Source organism: Canis lupus, chromosome 21 (genome assembly GCF_011100685.1).
Source record: "Canis lupus familiaris isolate Mischka breed German Shepherd chromosome 21, alternate assembly UU_Cfam_GSD_1.0, whole genome shotgun sequence".
Taxonomy (NCBI): domain Eukaryota; kingdom Metazoa; phylum Chordata; class Mammalia; order Carnivora; family Canidae; genus Canis; species Canis lupus.
Window position 1 is genome coordinate 7700381 of NC_049242.1, and position 13511 is coordinate 7713891.

A 13511-nucleotide genomic window follows, 5' to 3' on the forward strand; every position below is an offset into this window, starting at 1 on the left:
CTAGTTTTGACCATCTACTCTCTATTTTTATTGCTACCCCCAAGTAGCGTTTTCTCTATACTTTTCCTGGAATTAAAGTCTTTCAAATGGCCCCCTGCCCTCTGGGCTTTCTCTTCCATATATCCGACTGGAGCACCCAGATTCATTTTGTCAACATATACCTTGGGCCACATCACCCTCCCTTAACATGGCTCTTGAACTCCAGTAAGTGACCTCTGCTAGGTCTTCAGCTCCTGCACCGTCCTAGGTGGCCACAGGCACCTGTCATGCCTTTGGATCTCACCCTGAGGTCTGAGCACAGGCCTTCAGACATGGGTGCAGCCTCAGAGCTGGAGGACACTGTGGATAGGGCCTGGCCTCCAGCTTAAGAGGAAGGTGTGATTTGCAAAGGCACACTCTACTGAAGTCCATGAATGAGTCTAAAATAGAAATCAATGCATGATGCTTAGGGTTTAGTGCACTTCAGACTTCGCTTTATTTTTATTTTAAGATTTTATTTATTTAAGAGAAAGTGCACACAAGCAGGGCTGGGGGAGGGCTAGAAAGAGAGGGAGAAACAGGCTCCCCACTAAGCAGGGCCAAAAGTAAGACCCTGGACCCTGGGATTATGACCCGAGCTGAAGGCAGACACTTAACTGACTGAGCCACCCAGGCCCCCAGACCCCCCAAATTTTGTTTTCTTTAAAAGTGACTTTCTAAGCCTTGTGCTCAATGTATTTAAAACAACAACCTGGTTTCAAGAAACAGTGTGAAGCACATGAATTTTCTTTTAATCTTGCCTACCTTGGTTTCTTCCTCATTATATATGAAATTCTAGGGAGGCGATAGCTGCTTTGCTGACCAAGAACTTTGTGCCAGCTGCTCGACTACATGCAGTCATTCTGCGCTCCCTGGGACCAGTACGGTGGCTGTTAACCTCTGCGTGTCACAAATAGGGAGCCCGGGAGTCAGAGAATTAGACAAGGAGGCTAAGATCTGCTGGTAAGTGGCAGGTCGGTATTTAATTTCAGGTATGTTTGATCACCATGCCATGCTGCCTTTGGGAAGCTGAATTTGCAAACCCGAACTGCAGAGGATCCACGGCGCCTCCCCGTCACTCCATAGCAACTTGGCTCCTTCCCCAGGGGACCAGGTTGCTCACATTGGCCGGCTCTGGCGCCTTGGAGAGGCCTTCAGTTCACACCTCTTCTCCCACAGCACAGCGATATCACTAGCATTCCGCTAACACAGCTACCGGATACTGTTCCTCTCTCTTCCACCACCACCGCCGCCACCACCACCTTGGGCCACAAAGTGATGAACACCCTCTTGGGGTCAGGCTCAGCTAAGCACTCAACAAACATGACTACACTGAATGTTCACAGCGAGCCTCGAGGGTGTCGCGCTGGTGAGGCATCTAGAGGAGTATCTCAGTTTAAACCACTAATGGAGGGGAAGGGGCAAGACGGCGGAAGAGTAGGGTCCCCAAATCACCTGTCTCCACCAAATTACCTAGAAAACCTTCCAATTATCCTGAAAATCTATGAATTCGGCCTGAGAATTAAAGAGAGACCAGCTGGAATGCTACAGCGAGAAGAGTTTGCGATTCTATCAAGGTAGGAAGACGGGGAAAAAGAAATAAAGAAACAAAAGGCCTCCGAGGGGGAGGGGCCCAGGAGGAGCCGGGCTGAGGCCGGGGCGAGTGTCCCCAGGACAGGAGAGCCCCGTCCCGGAGGAGCAGGAGCTGCACCGACCTTCCCGGGGGAAAGGGGCTCGTGGGGAGGTGGAGCAGGACCCAGGAGGGCGGGGGTGCCCTCGGGTTCCCGGGGACACTGACAGGCACCTGCGCCCCGGGAGAGCGCCCCGAGCTCCCTAAGGGCTGCAGCGCGCACGGCGGGACCCGGAGCAGCTCGGGGGGCTCGGGGGCGGCTCCGCGGAGGGGGCTGCGGGGCGGGAGCAGCTCGGGGGGCTCGGGGGCGGCTCCGCGGAGGGGGCTGCGGGGCGGGAGCGCGAATCCACCAGCACAGGCCCCGGAGCACAGGGCGCCGGGACACAGCCCAGGATCCGGCCTCCCCCGGGACAGGCAGAGGCCGGGAGGGCCCAGGACAGCGAGGACGCTCCTGCCCCGAGCTGAGCGGATCAGCGGCCCCGCCCGGAGCCTCCAGGCCCTGCAGACGGAGAGCTCCGGAGCTACTGCGGGGGCTGAATCCAGGGCTCCAGAGCTGGCCCCGCCACTGGGGCTGTTCCTCCAGGGGCCTCACGGGGTAAACAACCCCCACTGAGCCCTGCACCAGGCAGGGGTCAGAGCAGCTCCCCCAAGTGCTAACACCTGAAAATCAGCACAACAGGCCCCTCCCCCAGAACACCAGCTAGACTGACTGACAACTTCCAGGGGAAGCCAAGGGACTTAAAGTACACAGAATCAGAAGATACTCCCCCGTGGTTCTTTTTTTTTTTTTTTTTTTTAGCTTTTTGATTTGTTTCCTTCCCCCACCCCCCTTTTTTCTCCTTTCTTTCTTTTTCTTCCTCTTTTTCTTCTTTTTTTTTCGTTTTTTTCTTCCCTTTTTTTTCTCTTTCTCTTTTCTTTCCTTCTTTCTCTCCTCTCTTTTTCTCCTTTTCCCAATACAACTTGCTTTTGGCCACTCTGCACTGAGCAAATGACTAGAAGGAAAACCTCACCTCAAAAGAAAGAATCAGAAACAGTCCTCTCTCCCACAGAGTTACAAAATCTGGATTACAATTCAATGTCAGAAAGCCAATTCAGAAGCACTATTATACAGCTACTGGTGGCTCTAGAAAAAAGCATAAAGGACTCAAGAGACTTCATGACTGCAGAATTTAGAGCTAATCAGGCAGAAATTAAAAATCAATTGAATGAGATGCAATCCAAACTAGAAGTCCTAACGACGAGGGTTAACGAGGTGGAAGAACGAGTGAGTGACATACAAGACAAGTTGATAGCAAAGAGGGAAACTGAGGAAAAAAGAGACAAACAATTAAAAGACCATGAAGATAGATTAAGGGAAATAAACGACAGCCTGAGGAAGAAAAACCTACGTTTAATTGGGGTTCCCGAGGGCGCCGAAAGGGACAGAGGGCCAGAATATGTATTTGAACAAATTCTAGCTGAAAACTTTCCTAATCTGGGAAGGGAAACAGGCATTCAGATCCAGGAAATAGAGAGATCCCCCCCTAAAATCAATAAAAAACCGTTCAACACCTCGACATTTAATAGTGAAGCTTGCAAATTCCAAAGATAAAGAGAAGATCCTTAAAGCAGCAAGAGACAAGAAATCCCTGACTTTTATGGGGAGGAGTATTAGGGTAACAGCAGACCTCTCCACAGAGACCTGGCAGGCCAGAAAGGGCTGGCAGGATATATTCAGGGTCCTAAATGAGAAGAACATGCAACCAAGAATACTTTATCCAGCAAGGCTCTCATTCAAAATGGAAGGAGAGATAAAGAGCTTCCAAGACAGGCAGCAACTAAAAGAATATGTGACCTCCAAACCAGCTCTGCAAGAAATTTTAAGGGGGACTCTTAAAATTCCCCTTTAAGAAGAAGTTCAGTGGAACAGTCCACAAAAAAAAGGACTGAATAGATATCATGATGACACTAAACTCATATCTCTCAATAGTAACTCTGAATGTGAACGGGCTTAATGACCCCATCAAAAGGCACAGGGTTTCAGACTGGATAAAAAAGCAGGACCCATCTATTTGCTGTCTACAAGAGACTCATTTTAGACAGAAGGACACCTACAGCCTGAAAATAAAAGGTTGGAGAACCATTTACCATTCGAATGGTCCTCAAAAGAAAGCAGGGGTAGCCATCCTTATATCAGATAAACTAAAATTTACCCCAAAGACTGTAGTGAGAGATGAAGAGGGACACTATATCATACTTAAAGGATCTATTCAACAAGAGGACTTAACAATCCTCAATATATATGCCCCGAATGTGGGAGCTGCCAAATATATAAATCAATTATTAACCAAAGTGAAGAAATACTTAGATAATAATACACTTATACTTGGTGGCTTCAATCTAGCTCTTTCTATACTCGATAGGTCTTCTAAGCACAACATCTTCAAAGAAACGAGAGCTTTAAATGATACACTGGACCAGATGGATTTCACAGATATCTACAGAACTTTACATCCAAACTCAACTGAATACACATTCTTCTCAAGTGCACATGGAACTTTCTCCAGAATAGACCACATATTGGGTCACAAATCGGGTCTGAACCGATACCAAAAGATTGGGATCGTCCCCTGTATATTCTCAGACCATAATGCCTTGAAATTAGAACTAAATCACAACAAGAAGTTTGGAAGGACCTCAAACACGTGGAGGTTAAGGACCATCCTGCTAAAAGATGAAAGGGTCAACCAGGAAATTAAGGAAGAATTAAAAAGATTCATGGAAACTAATGAGAATGAAGATACAACCATCCAAAATCTTTGGGATGCAGCAAAAGCAGTCCTAAGGGGGAAATACATCGCAATACAAGCATCCATTCAAAAACTGGAAAGAACTCAAATACAAAAGCTAACCTTACACATAAAGGAGCTAGAGAAAAAACAGCAAATAGATCCTACACCCAAGAGAAGAAGGGAGTTAATAAAGATTCGAGCAGAACTCAACGAAATCGAGACCAGAAGAACTGTGGAACAGATCAACAGAACCAGGAGTTGGTTCTTTGAAAGAATTAATAAGATAGATAAACCATTAGCCAGCCTTATTAAAAAGAAGAGAGAGAAGACTCAAATTAATAAAATCATGAATGAGAAAGGAGAGATCACTACCAACACCAAGGAAATACAAACGATTTTAAAAACATATTATGAACAGCTATACGCCAATAAATTAGGCAATCTAGGAGAAATGGACGCATTCCTGGAAAGCCACAAACTACCAAAACTGGAACAGGAAGAAATAGAAAACCTGAACAGGCCAATAACCAGGGAGGAAATTGAAGCAGTCATCAAAAACCTCCCAAGACACAAGAGTCCAGGGCCAGATGGCTTCCCAGGGGAATTTTATCAAACGTTTAAAGAAGAAACCATACCTATACTCCTAAAGCTGTTTGGAAAGATAGAATGAGATGGAGTACTTCCAAATTCGTTCTATGAGGCCAGCATCACCTTAATTCCAAAACCAGACAAGGACCCCACCAAAAAGGAGAATTACAGACCAATATCCCTGATGAACATGGATGCAAAAATTCTCAACAAGATACTGGCCAATAGGATCCAACAGTACATTAAGAAAATTATTCACCATGACCAAGTAGGATTTATCCCTGGGACACAAGGCTGGTTCAACACCCGTAAAACAATCAATGTGATTCATCATATCAGCAAGAGAAAAACCAAGAACCATATGATCCTCTCATTAGATGCAGAGAAAGCATTTGACAAAATACAGCATCCATTCCTGATCAAAACTCTTCAGAGTGTAGGGATAGAGGGAACATTCCTCGACATCTTAAAAGCCATCTACGAAAAGCCCACAGCAAATATCATTCTCAATGGGGAAGCATTGGGAGCCTTTCCCCTAAGATCAGGAACAAGACAGGGATGTCCACTCTCACCACTGCTGTTCAACATAGTACTGGAAGTCCTAGCCTCAGCAATCAGACAACAAAAAGACATTAAAGGCATTCAAATTGGCAAAGAAGAAGTCAAACTCTCCCTCTTCGCTGATGACATGATACTCTACATAGAAAACCCAAAAGTCTCCACCCCAAGATTGCTAGAACTCATACAGCAATTCGGTAGCGTGGCAGGATACAAAATCAATGCCCAGAAATCAATGGTATTTCTATACACTAACAATGAGACTGAAGAAAGAGAAATTAAGGAGTCAATCCCATTTACAATTGCACCCAAAAGCATAAGATACCTAGGAATAAACCTCACCAAAGATGTAAAGGATCTATACCGTCAAAACTATAGAACACTTCTGAAAGAAATTGACGAAGACACAAAGAGATGGAAAAATATTCCATGCTCATGGATTGGCAGAATTAATATTGTTAAAATGTCAATGTTACCCAGGGCAATATACACGTTTAATGCAATCCCTATCAAAATACCATGGACTTTCTTCAGAGAGTTAGAACAAATTATTTTAAGATTTGTGTGGAATCAGAAAAGACCCCGAATAGCCAGGGGAATTTTAAAAAAGAAAACCATATCTGGGGGCATCACAATGCCAGATTTCAGGTTGTACTACAAAGCTGTGGTCATCAAGACAGTGTGGTACTGGCACAAAAACAGATACATAGATCAGTGGAACAGAATAGAGAATCCAGAAATGGACCCTGAACTTTATGGTCAACTAATATTCGATAAAGGAGGAAAGACTATCCATTGGAAGAAAGACAGTCTCTTCAATAAATGGTGCTGGGAAAATTGGACATCCACATGCAGAAGAATGAAACTAGACCACTCTCTTTCACCATACACAAAGATAAACTCAAAATGGATGAAAGATCTAAATGTGAGACAAGATTCCATCAAAATCCTAGAGAAGAACACAGGCAACACCCTTTTTGAACTCGGCCATAGTAACTTCTTGCAAGATACATCCAGGAAGGCAAAAGAAACAAAAGCAAAAATGAACTATTGGGACTTCATCAAGATAAGAAGCTTTTGCACAGCAAAGGATACAGTCAACAAAACTAAAAGACAACCTACAGAATGGGAGAAGATATTTGCAAATGACATATTAGATAAAGGGCTAGTTTCCAAGATCTATAAAGAACTTATTAAACTCAACACCAAAGAAACAAACAATCCAATCATGAAATGGGCAAAAGATATGAAGAGAAATCTTCACAAAGGAAGACATAGACATGGCCAACATGCATATGAGAAAATGCTCCACATCCCTTGCCATCAGGGAAATACAAATCAAAACCACAATGAGATCCCACCTCACACCAGTGAGAATGGGGCAAATTAACAGGGCAGGAAACAACAAATGTTGGAGAGGATGTGGAGAAAAGGGAACCCTCTTACACTGTTGGTGGGAATGTGAACTGGTGCAGCCACTCTGGAAAACTGTGTGGAGGTTCCTCAAAGAGTTAAAAATAGACCTGCCCTACGACCCAGCAATTGCACTGTTGGGGATTTACCCCAAAGATACAAATGCAATGAAACGCCGGGACACCTGCACCCCGATGTTTCTAGCAGCAATGGCCACAATAGCCAAACTGTGGAAGGAGCCTCGGTGTCCAACGAAAGATGAATGGATAAAGAAGATGTGGTCTCTGTATACAATGGAATATTACTCAGCTATTACAAATGACAAATACCCACCATTTGCTTCAACGTGGATGGAACTGGAGGGTATTATGCTGAGTGAAGTAAGTCAGTCGGAGAAGGACAAACATTATAGTTCTCATTCATTTGGGGAATATAAATAATAGTGAAAGGGAATATAAGGGAAGGGGGAAGAAATGTGTGGGAAATATCAGAAAGGGAGACAGAACGTAAAGACTGCTAACTCTGGGAAACGAACTAGGGGTGGTAGAAGGGGAGGAGGGCGGGGGGTGGGAGTGAATGGGTGACGGGCACTGGGGGTTATTCTGTATGTTAGTAAATTGAACACCAATAAAAAATAAATTAAAAAAAAAATAAAACAAAATAAACCACTAATGGGTTGAATTCTTCCATTTTTCTTGCAAGCATTTGACTTCAAGTGCACAGAAGCTAATGGTGCTGCTTCTGGTTCTGACAGATCTTACATCTCAAAGTTTTCTTGATGCTTTCCCTTGTTTCCATGGATTTTCCCTAAACCAAGGCCCACCCTACCTTGGATAGCCTGATCTGGACACAATCATTAGTGGCTCCTTCTTTCATTTCCATAAGTATTTGGTCATTCTACCTAAACTGGCAGCTAAGGAAAAACAGCACATGTTTTGCAAGGCGGTAAGACACTGCAGCCTATAAACCACGCTGCTCGCAGAAAACCCTGCCCTGTGGGCACCTTGGCAGCAGCCTGCAGGCACATCATACTTGCTTCCTTCTCCTGGCCCAGGTGGGGCTTTGTTTGTGTGAGTGATGCTGGCTGCGTATGCTGAGTGGCCATCTCCACACCTGGTGGGTCACGCCAGCCCAGGAAGGGGCTGTAATTTTTCCACGCGGGATGAAGAAGAAAATGATGTGATAGCCATCCATACTAAGGAAGACAAATAGCCAAAGAAACATGGGAGTTCTCCCGCCCCACATCAAGATGGATTTCCCTGCCTTCCCTAGAATGCATTCATCAACAGTGGTGTACAGGCTCCATCTGTGGGGTGATGGAGCTACAGAACTTGATTTGGAAATTGCACTTTGGGCAAACATTAAGAAGGTTCTGTATTTTATACTTCCATGTGCAATTAGAAAAATGTGTTACTGTGCTACTGAAGAGCAATTGCTCCCTGATTAAGGGGTTCCAGGGAGGTAAGGGGTCCCTTAGAGATGCTCTGATTGGATAATAAATCAGAGTCAAAAATACTTTGAAGGACAAAAACTGCTTGCTTGGAGGCAATTGTGAATGGATACCAATATCAGCGTGCCTGTCAAGCAAATGCATACATTATGAAATATTTACACGATGGGGCTTACCACGATACAGACTATTTTCAGGAGTCACCTGCTACCTCATAATGGATGCATGGCTCATTGGTCTGGTCTTACACCAGCTCCTGGGGTATCGGGCAGATGTAGTTGTTCTGTTTTATAGATGGTGAAACTGAGACTTAGAGTCCAAGATTCTCCCATGTGAACTCAGGGTCAATCCATGTAGACATTTCAGCAAGTTACTTTAGCTTTTCTTCATCCATAAAATGTCTGTAACAGCATCTACCCGTGGAAATAAAAAGGTGATGAGGAGTTCCAGCCCTCCCATGAGATCTGCCCTGCAGCAGATACTCGAGCAACTATTCTGTGGTCCCCCCCCTCCCCTCACTCCCCATCCTCCCCCACTGACTTTCTGTGGTAGAGACCAAAATGATCAGGAGTCTAGCAGGAAAACCTAGAAAATAAGAGTTTTCTCCTGGCTTTGAAGTCCCTCCCCCAGGATGGTGAGCTGCTCAGAGAGCAGGGACCACATGTGACTCTTGTCTGCGCGCCTCCTTCTCCAAACACAGGTAAGGCATCCCAGGAAGGAATGGCTGAGTGCAGTTGACTTGGCATGTGGCAGATCGACACTGCCATCCCTCTGTCTGGCAGGGCTGTTGTTTGGCTGTGCACACTGGCCACCTGAAATAGGTCACTGGGAGGCCGCTTCATTTAGCCAGGCTCTCTGTTGACCTTGCTTCAGAGTGGGGTCAGCCATCATGTGCAGGTTGGCCTCATCCAAGAGCATTTCAGGGACTTGTTGATCTCTAACCTTGTGCTTTACTACTATAAGAAGTTACAGCGATGCCTTATAGGTACATTTCAGATCAGATTTCAGATTAAAATTTGTCACCATGAGATATCCCAAAGAGAAGAAACAGAGAATCATATTGTTATAGTCTTTTTCATTGCTGCAAATTGGAAAAACAAAGTATTGTTATTACTTAGTCTACCTTCAGAAAACAGAATGCATTTTTGAAAATTTTGTATTTAACCATTTGAACTTATTTGCTAAGGTAATTAGGCCTGGTCAATAGATCTTTTACATTTACTGTCCCTCTGCTGTGTCTATAAATAGGCACATATTTGTCAGGAAACCCTCTAAAATGCAGACCTTCAAATGTGCGTTATTTGTCACAGTAGTCCTCTTAAGACATCACATACTGGTTCCTACAACCCTCTGGTCCCAGCGATGTGTGGAAATTCCTTTTTTGGGATCTACCTTGGAAGTCAGTATATAAATTGCACAAGAAAATCAACCTCAATTCCAGCCTTAGTTTTTAACTCTGTCTGCACTTTAGATTTGCTGGGGAGCTTTAAAATCCGAACAGGGGCACCTGGGTGGCTCAGTCGGTTAAAATCCAAACAGGGGCACCTGTCTTTGGCTTAGGTCATGATCTCAGGGTCCTGGGATTGAGCTCCTTCTCCGCTCTCGTGCAGCGGGGAGTCTGCTTCTCCCTCTGCCTCTCCTCAACCCCTGCTCATGCTCTCTCTCTCTCTCTCTCTCTCTCTCAAACATATAAAATCTTTTTTTTTTAATAAAAGAACAAGTATTTAAAAACAAAACAAAATCAATGATTATCTCATCATAAAGCAATTAAGTAAGCATGGCTGGGCAGTCACAACTTTTTCTAACTTCTCAGAGGATGCTAATGTGCTGCAATGATTGAAAATTATGCCTCTTTTTTTAACAAACAGTTTTACACCCAGTTTCTCTTTGAATGATTTTTTCTGCATCCAAAACGTAAATCTGTCATCCAAAAGAGAGATGTGTGCCTTTGAAAATGTATACCAAAAAACAAAACAAAATAAAAACAACTGTTATAGTTTCCCAAAGCAATTCCCAAATTGTTTCTTATTATATCTTACTAGAATAAACATGTGCCTTTTTTGGGAACAATTTGGAAAAATACAAAGCTTGTCATTTGTTCATTCATTCTTCTATTAATGAGCATTGGGTTGCTAAGTTTCTGGTAACTGTAAGTAAAGCTGCTATAAACATTTGTGTGCAAGTCTTTGTAGGGACATATGTTTTCATTTATTTTGCATGAATACCAAGGTGGAGAATAACTGAATCATAAGACCAATCATAGTAAAAAATGAAAGCTATATATATTAATGTATGTTTACAAGAAATGGTCAAATTGTTCCCAAAATTTAATTTTACACTCCATCCAGCAATGTATGAGAGTTTTAGGAGTTCTACTTCCTTGTTAACATTAGATACTTTCAGGCTTTTTGATTTTAGCCACTCTAAAAAGTATAGAATTTACTGTAATTATGGTTTAAATTTATATTTTCATGATGATACTGAACATTTTTTTGTTTTTATAGGCCATTCATGTGTCTTCTTTTGCAAAATGACCAAATCTTTTGCTCATTTTTTTAGGTAAACGTTTTATTTTGAGATAATTGTAGATTCACATGCAGATGTAAGAAATAATACAGACATCCTGTATACCTCTTACCTTGTGTACCCCATGGTAGCATATTATAAAAGTATAGTACAACATCACAGCCAGCTACCAGCATTGCTACAGTCTTCCCATCACATTCAGATTTATCCACCTGTCCGTATATTCATTTATGTATGTGTATTAACTATACATGATTGTATAACACACATGGATTCCTGTATCCACCGTCATAGTCAAGACCCAGAACAATTCCATCATCACAAGGATACCTCATGTTGCTCTTTCATAACCATATCCACCTATCCTTAAACTCTGCAACCACTAATTTGTCTCCATTTATAAAGTTTGTCATTTAAAAAATGTTATAGAAATGGAATTATACAATATATAACCTTTTGGGATGACTTTTTTTAACTCAGCATAATTCCCTGGAGATTCACCCAAATTGTTGCTTGTATCAATAGTTTGTTCCTTTTTTTGGTATGTGGTATTCCATAGCATGGATATACGACAGTTCATTTAACCATTTATCCACCAAAAGACATCTGGGTTGTTTACAGTTTTTCACTATTATGAATAAAGCTGAATGAATGATCATTTGTGTGCAGGTTTTTTGCTGGGTCATATGGTAATTGCATGGGTAGTTTATAAGGAACTGTAAACTGTTTTCCAGAGTGATGGTATCATTTTACATCCCCACTAGAACTGAGTTTTGAAAACTCTTCATTCATATATGTTCTGGATACTAGTTCTTTGTCAGATATGTGGTTTACAAATATTTTCTCTCTGTCTATAGTTTGCCTTTTTATCCTCTTAACAGTCTGTTACAGAGCAAAACTTTTTCATTTCAATGAGGTTCAATTAACCTATTTTTTGCTAGATTGTGCTTTTGTTGTCAAGTCTAAGAACTCTTTATTTCTCAAATACTTTCCACATCTCAAATATTTTCTACATCTCAAATATTTTCTATTTTTTTCTAAAAATAGAAACACATTATACATTTAAATCTGTAATTAATCATGATCTCAAGGTCGTGAGATCAAGCCCCACATCAGGCTCTGTGCTAAGTACGGAGTCAGCTTGGGATTCTCTCCTTCTTCCTATGTCCCTTTTGCCCCAACTCACACTCTCTAAATAAATAAATAAATAAATAAATAAATAAATAATTACACTGATTAATTTTCAACTGTAAAATTAACTGTATATTTCCAGGGTACCCCCTCCACCACTTTGGCCATGATGCAGAATCCTTTTTGTATAGTTTTGGAATCAATCTACTAATATATGATTCTAGATTTTTGCATCTTTGTTCATGGGTGACATAATTTTTATTTTTGTGTGTGTAATTCTTCTTTCTTTTAGATGACCTTGCAATGTTATAAGGAAGGGTTATGCTGATTTCACAAAATACATTGAAAAGTGTTTGTTCTTCCTCTTTTTTCTGAGTGTGTATAAAGCTAGTTCTAGTTCTTTCTTAAATGTTTGATAAAATTCACAAGTTAAATTTTGTGGGCCAGTGTTATCTTTGTGGGAAGATTTTTTTTTATTACAAATTCAAGTTCTTTAATAGATAGGGAGTGAGAAGGTAGAGGATGAATAGAGTTCCTGCATTATTGCAGCAAAATTGTCTATTTTGTCTATTTAAAATCAGGGCCTGTAGCTTACAGCCATTCCATATGAGCATATACATGGCCCAATGTCCGGGGCCATGTCTCCCTATCCCCTTTCATTCTGTTGCTTCCTAGATCATCACCAAAACCTATGGAAACAAGAAAAGATCCCAGTCAGCAAATTGTCAGAACTGGCAAAATCAGGTAACATCTGTGGGTCCAAACTGAAAAGAGCTTTTATTTCTTCAGTCCAAATTTATTGAGTCTCAGAGTTAAAAGACAGAAATAAGGGGAGCAGTGGGGGATAGCCCATTGCCTCAGAGTCAAGAGTGAAAGGCAAATCCCTACAGTTGGTGTCTGGAGAGAGGAGGCGGAGAGAATAGAAAGCAAACACAGGCCTGACCTGATAGCTCAGGCTCTGTGCAGAGTCAAGAAAATTGGCTGAAGCTCAGGGAGAAGCTTTAGGTCTCTTGTGTTTCCCCCTCAGACTGAGGTCTGAACTGGGAGGCTTCCCTGGTTGGGACTCTTCACACCCAGCAATGGGATCCCAATAGGCAGGAAAGCAGGGCTGGACCACCTACATTCCCAACAGCCTGTAGAGGACCTCCAGGGTCGAAGCAGATCCCAGGCCCTTCCCCAGGTTGCCACACTCAAAATGGTCTCAGTGGAGCCAAAAGCACTTGCCTGTTTAACAAGCTCCCCGGTGACAGCACCCAACCTAACTCCTCAAATGACAAGGGTAGGAAGAGCATCCAGAATAAAGCTAAGGGGTCGGTATTCCAGGCTCTCTGCTCTGAGAAGCAGCCGGCTGGCTGAGGTAACTTTTGTCTCTTCTTGGAACCTCCCAGGCACCCTATGTCCCCTACCCCACTTTGTTCCTGCCACA